The following is a 9,284-nucleotide window of genomic DNA, read 5'->3' as shown; positions in this document are numbered from 1 at the left end:
CTTTCTAATTTTTTCTTTAAGAAATTTGTAAATGAATGGCTTCAAATAATTTTTTCCATAATTTTCTTCTAAAATAATTAAGAAGATTTCAGTGCATCGTGACATTTCCAACAGCTTTCGATACATGAGAACACTGCATGAGGATTTTAAAATAGATGGCTTCAAATATTTCTTAAAATTTTTGCACTTTTCTAAAATAATTTATGCATGGGGATAGATAATTTTTTCTAAAATAATTTCTACGTGGGATGCCTTTCTATTATTACATTTTTCTAAATTAGTTTTAGATATTTCTAAACATATTTCTAACATATTTAGATAACTTTAACATATATATAGATATGTTTAACATGCTTAAATAATTTTAGCATGTCTATTTAACTTTTTATTAATTTTTTAGATATTTTGAATAATTTATTTATATATATATATATTTAATTTTTATGAATTTTGGAGAGGGGTTGAGGCTAAAAAACTTAATAATTTTCTTTTCTAGATTAGATTTTTATTGACCTTATATATCAAAGTTTTCCAAATATCTTAACTGTAGGAACTTTTTTATGGCTTATGTTCCCGAAAATTTATCATTGGTAGAACTGGCTATCATATCGTCAGATTAACAACAAAACTCAAGAAAAACCATGAAAGTTCTTATTTTCGTAAGCGGTGACGAGAACCCCAGTCCCTCCTCCATTATAAGTTGACAACGTAACGTGGCCAGAAGGGTTGTAAACTGACACAAGACCACTCAGAAACTAAGCAATTCTCCTCCACATCTCTTAAAAAATTTTAACCCGCAGCATGAAGCCACCCCACGAGTGCACGGTTTACGTATCCCAAGGTCTCTCTCTCCCTTTCTCTCTCTCCGATCTCCCAGCCTCCCAAGTCCATCCAAGAGACTACTTAAATGCGACGCTTGCCCATTTTTTCTCCAATCGGCCTCGTCTTCCTCCTCATCCGCACCTCTACTGGTGCTTGTGTTACTCCATTGCTTTTCCTTCCATCTTTCTTCATATATCTGTATCCTCTATCTCTTCTTCCATCCCTGTAGTCTCACTCTCTCATCTCTGAGACTTGGAAACAGCCCACAGTAAATTAAAAACACACTCGCCAAAGCGAATAAGATGTCCAGTAGGAGATCCCGTTCAAGGCGGCCGAGTTCTTCAAGGATCACAGATGACCAGATTATCGATCTTGTCTCCAAGTTGCAAGCTTTACTCCCTGAGGCCCGCCGTCGGAGCACTGATAGGGTAAGTTGAAGTCATCTATTCTCATAGTTGTAATTGTGTGGTTATTGATCTGTAAAACTATCTCATGAATCTTAGTTCGAGTAATACAGAGGGTTTAGCCGGTCATTAAGGTTTCTTGTTGGTGTACGTAGGGGTCGGCAGCCAAGGTCCTGCAAGAGACATGCAACTATATTAGGAGCTTGCATCAAGAAATGGATGGCTTAAGCGAAAGGCTTGCTGAATTACTTGCCACAACGACACAACCAGTGATCAAGCTGCAATCATTAGAAGCCTTCTTATGTAATAAAACTATTTAGTCCTTAAAATATCTTCACTCCTAGTTGGTCACCCTTCTTTTTTACCCATTTTTTTAATGATAATTAGGTTGTAGCTAGATCCAATGAGGGAATGTTTGGTTCAAATTCTGGAAATACTGTTGGAAGTCCTCTGTTGGTAGATTGATGGCTTGATATGGTCATCCATGCACTTATGGTTGATCTCTTGTTTTTATCTTCCAGCTAAATTTAATTTTGAAATAAAAAAGACTGTTGGCCCTAGTTCTCAATCTAAATCTCTAAATTATTTGTTATTTGGACAACAGCTGCGAGCTCAGCTGATGGATTCCTTCTCTCTCAATGAAAAGTCTTAGATACAAACTTGAGTGGTGGCTAATAACTACAGTATTCAAAAGATGTATCTGTAATTTGGGCGAAATGATTTACTGGCTCTGTTATTCTGAGTGGTCTAATAACTGCAGGTGGAGTGATCAGATGATGTTCTATCAAAGACATTAGTGAGATGAATTTTCTCTTATTTTCCATTTATTATTTCTAATTCTAAAAATTATCGAAGTATGAGGGGTGGAACATGAGGACTTCCTTGGATGTCACTCTTCCAATTTTTTTCGCCCAAGCACATCCATATGAGATTTTTATAATCCCACACCCCCTCTCACTCCGGCATATCCGGCAGTCATCTCAAACAGGCCCTAAATTGCAGCTTTCATAAGATTTCTTTGCTGTAGTGCTTGTTATTATGTTACACCCTCTTGCCACTATTTTTTCTCCTCTCCGAGGCACTTCCAAGTGTAGGATGAGTTCGTTCTTACAATTTCTAAAAACTGAAGCAATAAATGTTCGAATTTTCTGAAGAAAGTGGAGGTTTTTAACATGGAGGGAGTGTTAGATAGTTGTATTGCAGGGTCCCCTCCCAACAATGACATGAACGATCCATGGATAACAGTTTAGACAGGTTCTGGTTATCATTGCTAACTAATATCAGAGATTCTTTTAGCATCCGAAGCACCTAGCTGCACTCATAATTTAGATCATATATAGTATCTCATTGTTTAAAAGTTGGTGCACCATAAGATACTTTTTAAATCATAGCAGCATCCAGCCATACTTGTTTGAAAAATGGAACTCTGTAGAATAGAATTTAGTGCAATGGTGGTTTGAGATACCACTTTGATTACAATGAGTCAACAATCGTGAAAGAAGAATGAGGCTCTTAAAGGAACACCTTATTATTTTTACCCCTCCTCCTCCTCCTCCTCCCCCTCCGGAACATCCTTCTTATTACTCAATATTACGTTTATTACTACTAAAACTTCTTACCACTACTACTACTATTATTATTGCCATCCCAGGAACTTTTTATTACTCAGCATTATATTTTCTACTGCTATTATTATTATGGCTCTTTGAGGAACTTCTCATTAGTCAGCATTACATTTATAACAACGAATACTACTACACTATAACTTTTTACTACTAAACTATAGGAGGAACTTCTTATTACTCAGTATTACTTCTTCTGTTGCAGTTGCTATTGTTATTGCTATCCCAAGGAACCGTCTTATTACTCAGCATTACATTTACTCCTAATTTTACTACTGCTGCTACTATATTATTGCTATCCGAGAAACTTCCTACTAAGCATTGCATTTACCTGACTTTGAGATGATCGTTAATGATTAGGTTAAGCTCTCAATTAATAACCATAGAACAAGATGATCAAGGTTGAAAAAAGCTAGATAGGTATCGTATACTTTTTTACCGACCCATTACAACATCTCAATAAGTTTTCTTTTGCCCTTTCTCTTTTGAAGAAATAGCATCTTATTAAATTCTATTAGTGAGGGATCAAGATAAAACCGTTTGTTCTGATATCTGTATCTCGAATTATTCAATATCGTGAAATGAACTCCTTTATATAAAAAAAAAAACATCATCATTAGAGTACAAATACATTTTCGATCGAGCAAAACAATGGCCAAGCCAGCTCATATTTCATGAGATACTCAAAAAAATGTACAAGAAAAAATATAAAAATATATTTTTAAAAAGAATAAAGAATGGAGATGGCCTAGGACCAAATCCTAAATAATACGACCCCACTCAACTAAAAACAGCTTGCCAAACAAATCGACCACATCCAAAATATGGTTTTGCCCTGACCTATTCCAAGACTGGCCCATAACCATGTAAAAGTGCCCAATTACCTTCCAAGACCCAGCCCCAACTACTACTCAAATTCAAATTCAAAAAATTATATTTTAAAATTCATCATCTAATAAAATGGTACAATTTTTCATGTTTTAATTACTGGAAATATTTATTCTTGATTTATTCATCCTTATCTTTTCTCACAATTCTATAGTTTAAGAAACAGCTGATGGCACCAAATAATCATACTATCATTTTTTTTTTCTCAGTTAGTAATATCTCTTTTATCAAGGCCTGAAGCATGTTCAAAGTTTCCACCATGGGAAGACCCAACTTACGGATCTTATCAGATGCATGGAAATAGTTCGGTTTATCAGTGGAAAATTATCCTTTGCAAATTTGTTGGATATCCCACGCGAAACACTTGAAAAATAGAGTAGCAGTCTGATCCGCTGTATCAAAAAAAAAGAGGAAAAAAGAGAGCCAATTTAAAGAAAAATATAACTGAAGCTGGCTCAGTCTAGTACGACGCCTACGAGAGGCCTGGCAACTGGAAGTTTAGCCATCCTGGAAGAAAGAACTGGCCTGTGATATAGTTTGGCTCATGCGACAACCTTATGAGCTTAGAAGCGGAGAGCATCGGAAATCCTATTGTCCATGGAGATTTTGACACTTAGACTAAAACACAAACCACTTAAAATTTTCCATCTTGTCAACTGGCTATGATTTGTAGGAACAAAAGAGGAGGATGGCCTTGGAATGCTGGATATCAACACGGATAGACCAGAAATGGTGTTCGCAACAAGATCTCGTGATCTCGTGCATTGGAACCCATGGTTATGGACCCGAATACGTTAGTATGGAACATTTTCTTTTCCAAGTGAAATCCCCTAGTATATGAAAGAATGAAAAAGTGCTTTCGTTGTTGTGGAATAAGAAGCCTTCGTATCTTAATGCATGTATTTAATTTATTCGGAGCTATTAGAGCGGGATCCACTTTTTGGGGAATATGAGTCGAAGCAATAACAAGAATATTTCTAGTGGAACATCTTTCACAATCCATGGATTCTATCTAGGACAAGTCGGTTAGCGCTCCCCTCCCCAAGCCTGAACCGAAATTGGAAGTTGGCAGGAGTAGCAGATAGAAAGGCTTCATCCTTATTTACCTCTTTGTCATTGGGATACTTAGATAGGGTTCAACAAAAGCACTTAGCTATATGGGAATACCTTCTTTCCGGCGCTATATAATATAATGTCGTTTCCCGGCCAGTCATGAGATTCTTATTCTTAATTATTTTCATTACTCAACTTTACCTCTCACATGCATTGATGGACGAGGGCTTCTCTCCCTCTGCTTCACCTCCTGTTATAGTATGGAAGCCTTTTCTGTTTTGATGAGGTTTTGGATCTTTTAACAGATAATTGCTTTGTAAATGGTGGTGGAAGTTGTTTGAGGACAGAGGATGGTTCATGGAAAGAGTTTGTCCCATTTTGGCGTGATAAATGGTTAGGTGATTTCACTCTCAAGCACTTGCTCCTGACCTTGTTTGCAATTGCTTTGAACAAAGATTAGAAGGTGCAACTAGATGGAACAATGGCTCTTGGCAACTAGGTTTATTTCCACCACTTCTTCTGAGCACATAGTGAAGGAGGCCTGTCAGTTATACCTACCTCATTGCTTAATTAGAGACATCAAACATGTCTTGAGTCAGCAGATTGCATGAAATGCTATTTATCTCTATGGCGGTATTATCTGCCGAGTTGCATTTGGAGGATGAGAGTTTCACTCAGAGTTGGAGTGTTTAAATGGCTGCTGCACGGCAGGTGTTTTTCATATATCCATTATTTTAGAGAAAAAACATTTCCAGCCGAGCTAATGAAACTCCATGAAAACCAGTATATATTTCTGGGGGTTAATTATACTTTTGGTCTTCCAAATAAAATAAAAAATTTAATAAGTGCCTAAACTTTAAAAGCTCAAATTTGGTCTATATTTTTTCTCAACTATTTTAATATGGTTCTTCTCTTGGATTTTGGTCACTTTCTCGCACTAGAAGATTTTGCTAGCATTAATTGGGGTGATCACACGACAGAAACTGCTTAAATAGGTGATTACGTGGTCGATTGGTGATGATGATGTGGCACGTGCTGCGGAATATTTTGCCCAAAAAATATTCAATCACCGGAGCAGCATCTTATTATCCCATATGCCACATCTTCACTCGTATGCACATCATCACCCATGTAAAAATATTTGTAAAACTTAAGAGGAAACATAATTTATAGTTATATAAGAGATGACTGGCATATGGATGATGATGTAGTACTAATTGATCCGTGCAAAATCAAACAGCAAAACGACATGTCACAAAATGACATTTTAGTCATGCAAATTTAAACTCAAAAGACAACATCCATTGCAGCTGCCCAAGGAAATAAAAAAAAAAATTTCTTAATTTCATGGCAATAAGCCGTTAGTCCACAAATCCACCTATGGACATCTTCGCAGCATTAATATACGAGATCTTGAAAGAAAGTAGGTATATAGCTAGACTCTTCAATAATTATAAAAATTCAAAAGAAAAAAAATAAGAAATTTAACTCTGGACATGAATATAACATTAAGACACATAAATCAAGCATGGATTTCAAGTTAGCACCCTACATCTCATCAAAATCCCAAAATAGGCTTCTTGCAATGTTGGAACAGAAAGAAATTGACTTGATTTAAGCTAGATGCGTTCTGCAGCAAACTTAAGGAATCATGACCCGTTCATTTCTATCAAATGATAATTGAAGAGAGTAATAAATTTTAGATCTAAATTCATTTATATCAAATTGGATCTTCTCTCCTTCAAAACGATGATAAGGCTACGATGCATATTGGGTCTGCCTCTGATACAATATTTATCACGGTTTCGTAGTCTAAAAAAAACTTTAAGTTATTAAAATGGAGGACTGATCCAGGCTTTGTAAATCTTTGTAGCATTAGAGATGCAAATGGGTCTGATCGAGTCGGGTCAGGTCATGAATGACCGCCGACCCAATCCGGTTTTTTGTCCGGATTTCTAATTTTGGACTCAGACCAACCTAGTAGAAGATCGGGTCAGGTCGGATTGAGTCCACCCCTACAATTTTTAACCCAACAAGTTATTTGAGCCGGGTCGGATCCCTGTATAACCCGACCCAACTCAAAATATTTGGGTCCGGTTCGGGTCCGGGTCGGGTCAAACCCATCGATGGCTTCAGAACTTGTTTGCACCCCCACGGGCTGTAGCTTGAGGACCCAAATAATTTTATAAATTCGGGTTGGGTTGGGGCGGGGCGGGTTGTATGATTGAAAACCCCCAAATTATTGAGAATTTCAAATATGTCGGGTCGGGTCTAAATTCAGTAAATCCAAATCCGACCCAAAAAATGAAATGGGTCCAATTTTAAGACCCAACTCGGCCCCACGGATTCTCCAAAATGGCTTGGATTTGGTCTAAGCAAGTCGGGTTATAGGCCAACCCAACCATTTACAGCCTATGCAGTATTCTTTTATCAGCTGATTGGGATGACGACACATTGTTTGTGTAGCTGATCGTATATGATGCTTTCTATCTAAGTCCCCTTTCCCAAACCCTTGAATTCTTGCCTTGTTGTTTATGTTGGCTACCATTTTTAGAAACCATTAGGATTCTTTGTAGAATAAGATTCTGGTATGCTTGGTTTTCTTCCAATTATACGGTTAGATATCTCCTAATTTATTCCCATCGGAATTAGGAATAGGAATAGTGCATACAGCAAAATCCGTAATTCATTTTTCCTCAAATTCATTTCTTTTCTTCGGTGGTTTCTAAATTCTGTTTTTTTTTTGAGAGAGAGAGAAAGAGTAAGGCACAGTCTAATTACTTTCATTTGAGGAAATGAAAGGGGGAAGATGTATGCAAGATTAAGAGGAGAAAAGAAACATGAAGGATCAAAAGTAGATGTAGGTGAGAGAAGGAAACCTAGCATCCCATTAAGCAAGGGGCAAGGAGGGGAAGATATTAGCACCCCACTGCCGAAGAGTACAAACTGCTCCTATACTTAAATGAAAATCATTGTCTTTAATAACATTTAAACTAGGACATTTTTTTTTTTTGGGAACGCAAGATGAAGTAAGAGACTTTCCTTGAAATGTATGAGTAAATGGTTTATAAAGCAAAGTTTTAAATTTTTTGGGATGGGACTGTCCTGATTTATCCATGGAATGGCATGCGCCGCCCGTCCCACGCCATCCCAACATTTTGGGATGGAGGATGTTCCAAAGTGTGCGCCAATCGAGATGTTGGAACATGGCAGGACACGTCTTGAGACCAATCCCAACTTATCCGAATGAACTCTTACACGTGGCTAGTAACTGAAGAAAGCAAAGAGACGGTTAAGATATATTCCCCCGTCCATATTTTACAAGATAGATGAGGAAACAAATAATCAGGGTTTCCTCAACGTGATTGAGATAATTAAGTGATAGCCCAGCATCACTTGGGGCTAATGGGGCCATCCTGAGACCAGGGCCCATTGGAGTTTCATGTGTGTTGCACCGTGAGGGGCGGAGGGAGGAAGACTTTGGTCAGGAGTAGTCTTCTTCTTCCCCCGATTCCGGTGGACTCCGAGAGCCCTAGGTCGAGCCTATCCAAAATCTTCGGGATTTTCCATCTATTTAAGGCCCCTCCTTCTCCTTCGAGCTCTATCGACAAACCCCTGAGCCATAAGGTCCAAACGTCTTCCTTTTTCAGATTTCTCCCTTGATTCTTCACCGAAAAATCCTCTAGATCACCTCATTGGACCGAGGGTAAATGTCGTCCGACCTCTTCTCTTTTCTTTTTCTAGTCTCCTAGCCACTTTTTTCTTGATTTGCACTGGCAAATCACCGGAATTTGATTCAAAATAAGGTGCTCTATTACGCCCCTTTTTTTCGTGTTTTGGCCGCGTCGACCTCTGGGATTGGCTGGATTTTGCTGTCTTCTAGGACCGTCGGTGATCATATGGTTGATTGTTAGGGGGGAGCTATGGTTTAGAATGAATGATGGTTGTTTCATGATGATAATCTTCCTCCCTTCTTCTTTGCATTGGCCGGCCACCGTTGCTGGCGATAATTGCGGTTGAGAGCTGCCGGTGGTCACCGTCGTCGGGGTTGGGCCACCCTCAATGCCCTTGGTTCTGACCGGAAGATGAAGGGGGAGGATGAACTTCCCTGTTCATGAAGAGAGAAGAGAGATTTTCTCTTTCTTTTCTCTCTCTATGTAGCTTCTGACCTAGTAGAGAACCCTTCTCTCTCCTTTATTCCTCTCCATATTTCTTGGTAAACCTTGTAGCAAATTTTGGACTGACATCATTGCGATCTTCCCGAGTAAACCCCCCCCCCCACTAGCACTTACCGAGCAAGTTTGAATTTTATCATCATCATCATCAATCTTTATTGAGCTATCGATACTGTAGCCTGACTCTTGTTCTTGAGTTGAATTATTAGACTATCCGGATCCAATTAATCCAAGCACCAGATGTTACTACATGTTGGCCCTATCCTTCTTCCACTCTGATCCTTGTTAGTCATCTAACAATCTGACATGTTTTCTTGCTT

General features: G+C 38.2%; 1 pseudogene; it reads left to right on the top strand.

Moving 5' to 3' along the window:
* The first annotated feature begins 746 nt into the window (after nucleotides 1-746).
* LOC120109365 lies at nucleotides 747-1,818 on the top strand (annotated as a pseudogene).
* The last annotated feature ends 7,466 nt before the right edge of the window (nucleotides 1,819-9,284 follow it).

Source organism: Phoenix dactylifera, unplaced genomic scaffold (genome assembly GCF_009389715.1).
Source record: "Phoenix dactylifera cultivar Barhee BC4 unplaced genomic scaffold, palm_55x_up_171113_PBpolish2nd_filt_p 002079F, whole genome shotgun sequence".
NCBI lineage: Eukaryota > Viridiplantae > Streptophyta > Magnoliopsida > Arecales > Arecaceae > Phoenix > Phoenix dactylifera.
The sequence above is the reverse complement of the archived record's forward strand: the minus strand, read 5'-3'. Positions and strand labels throughout refer to the sequence as shown.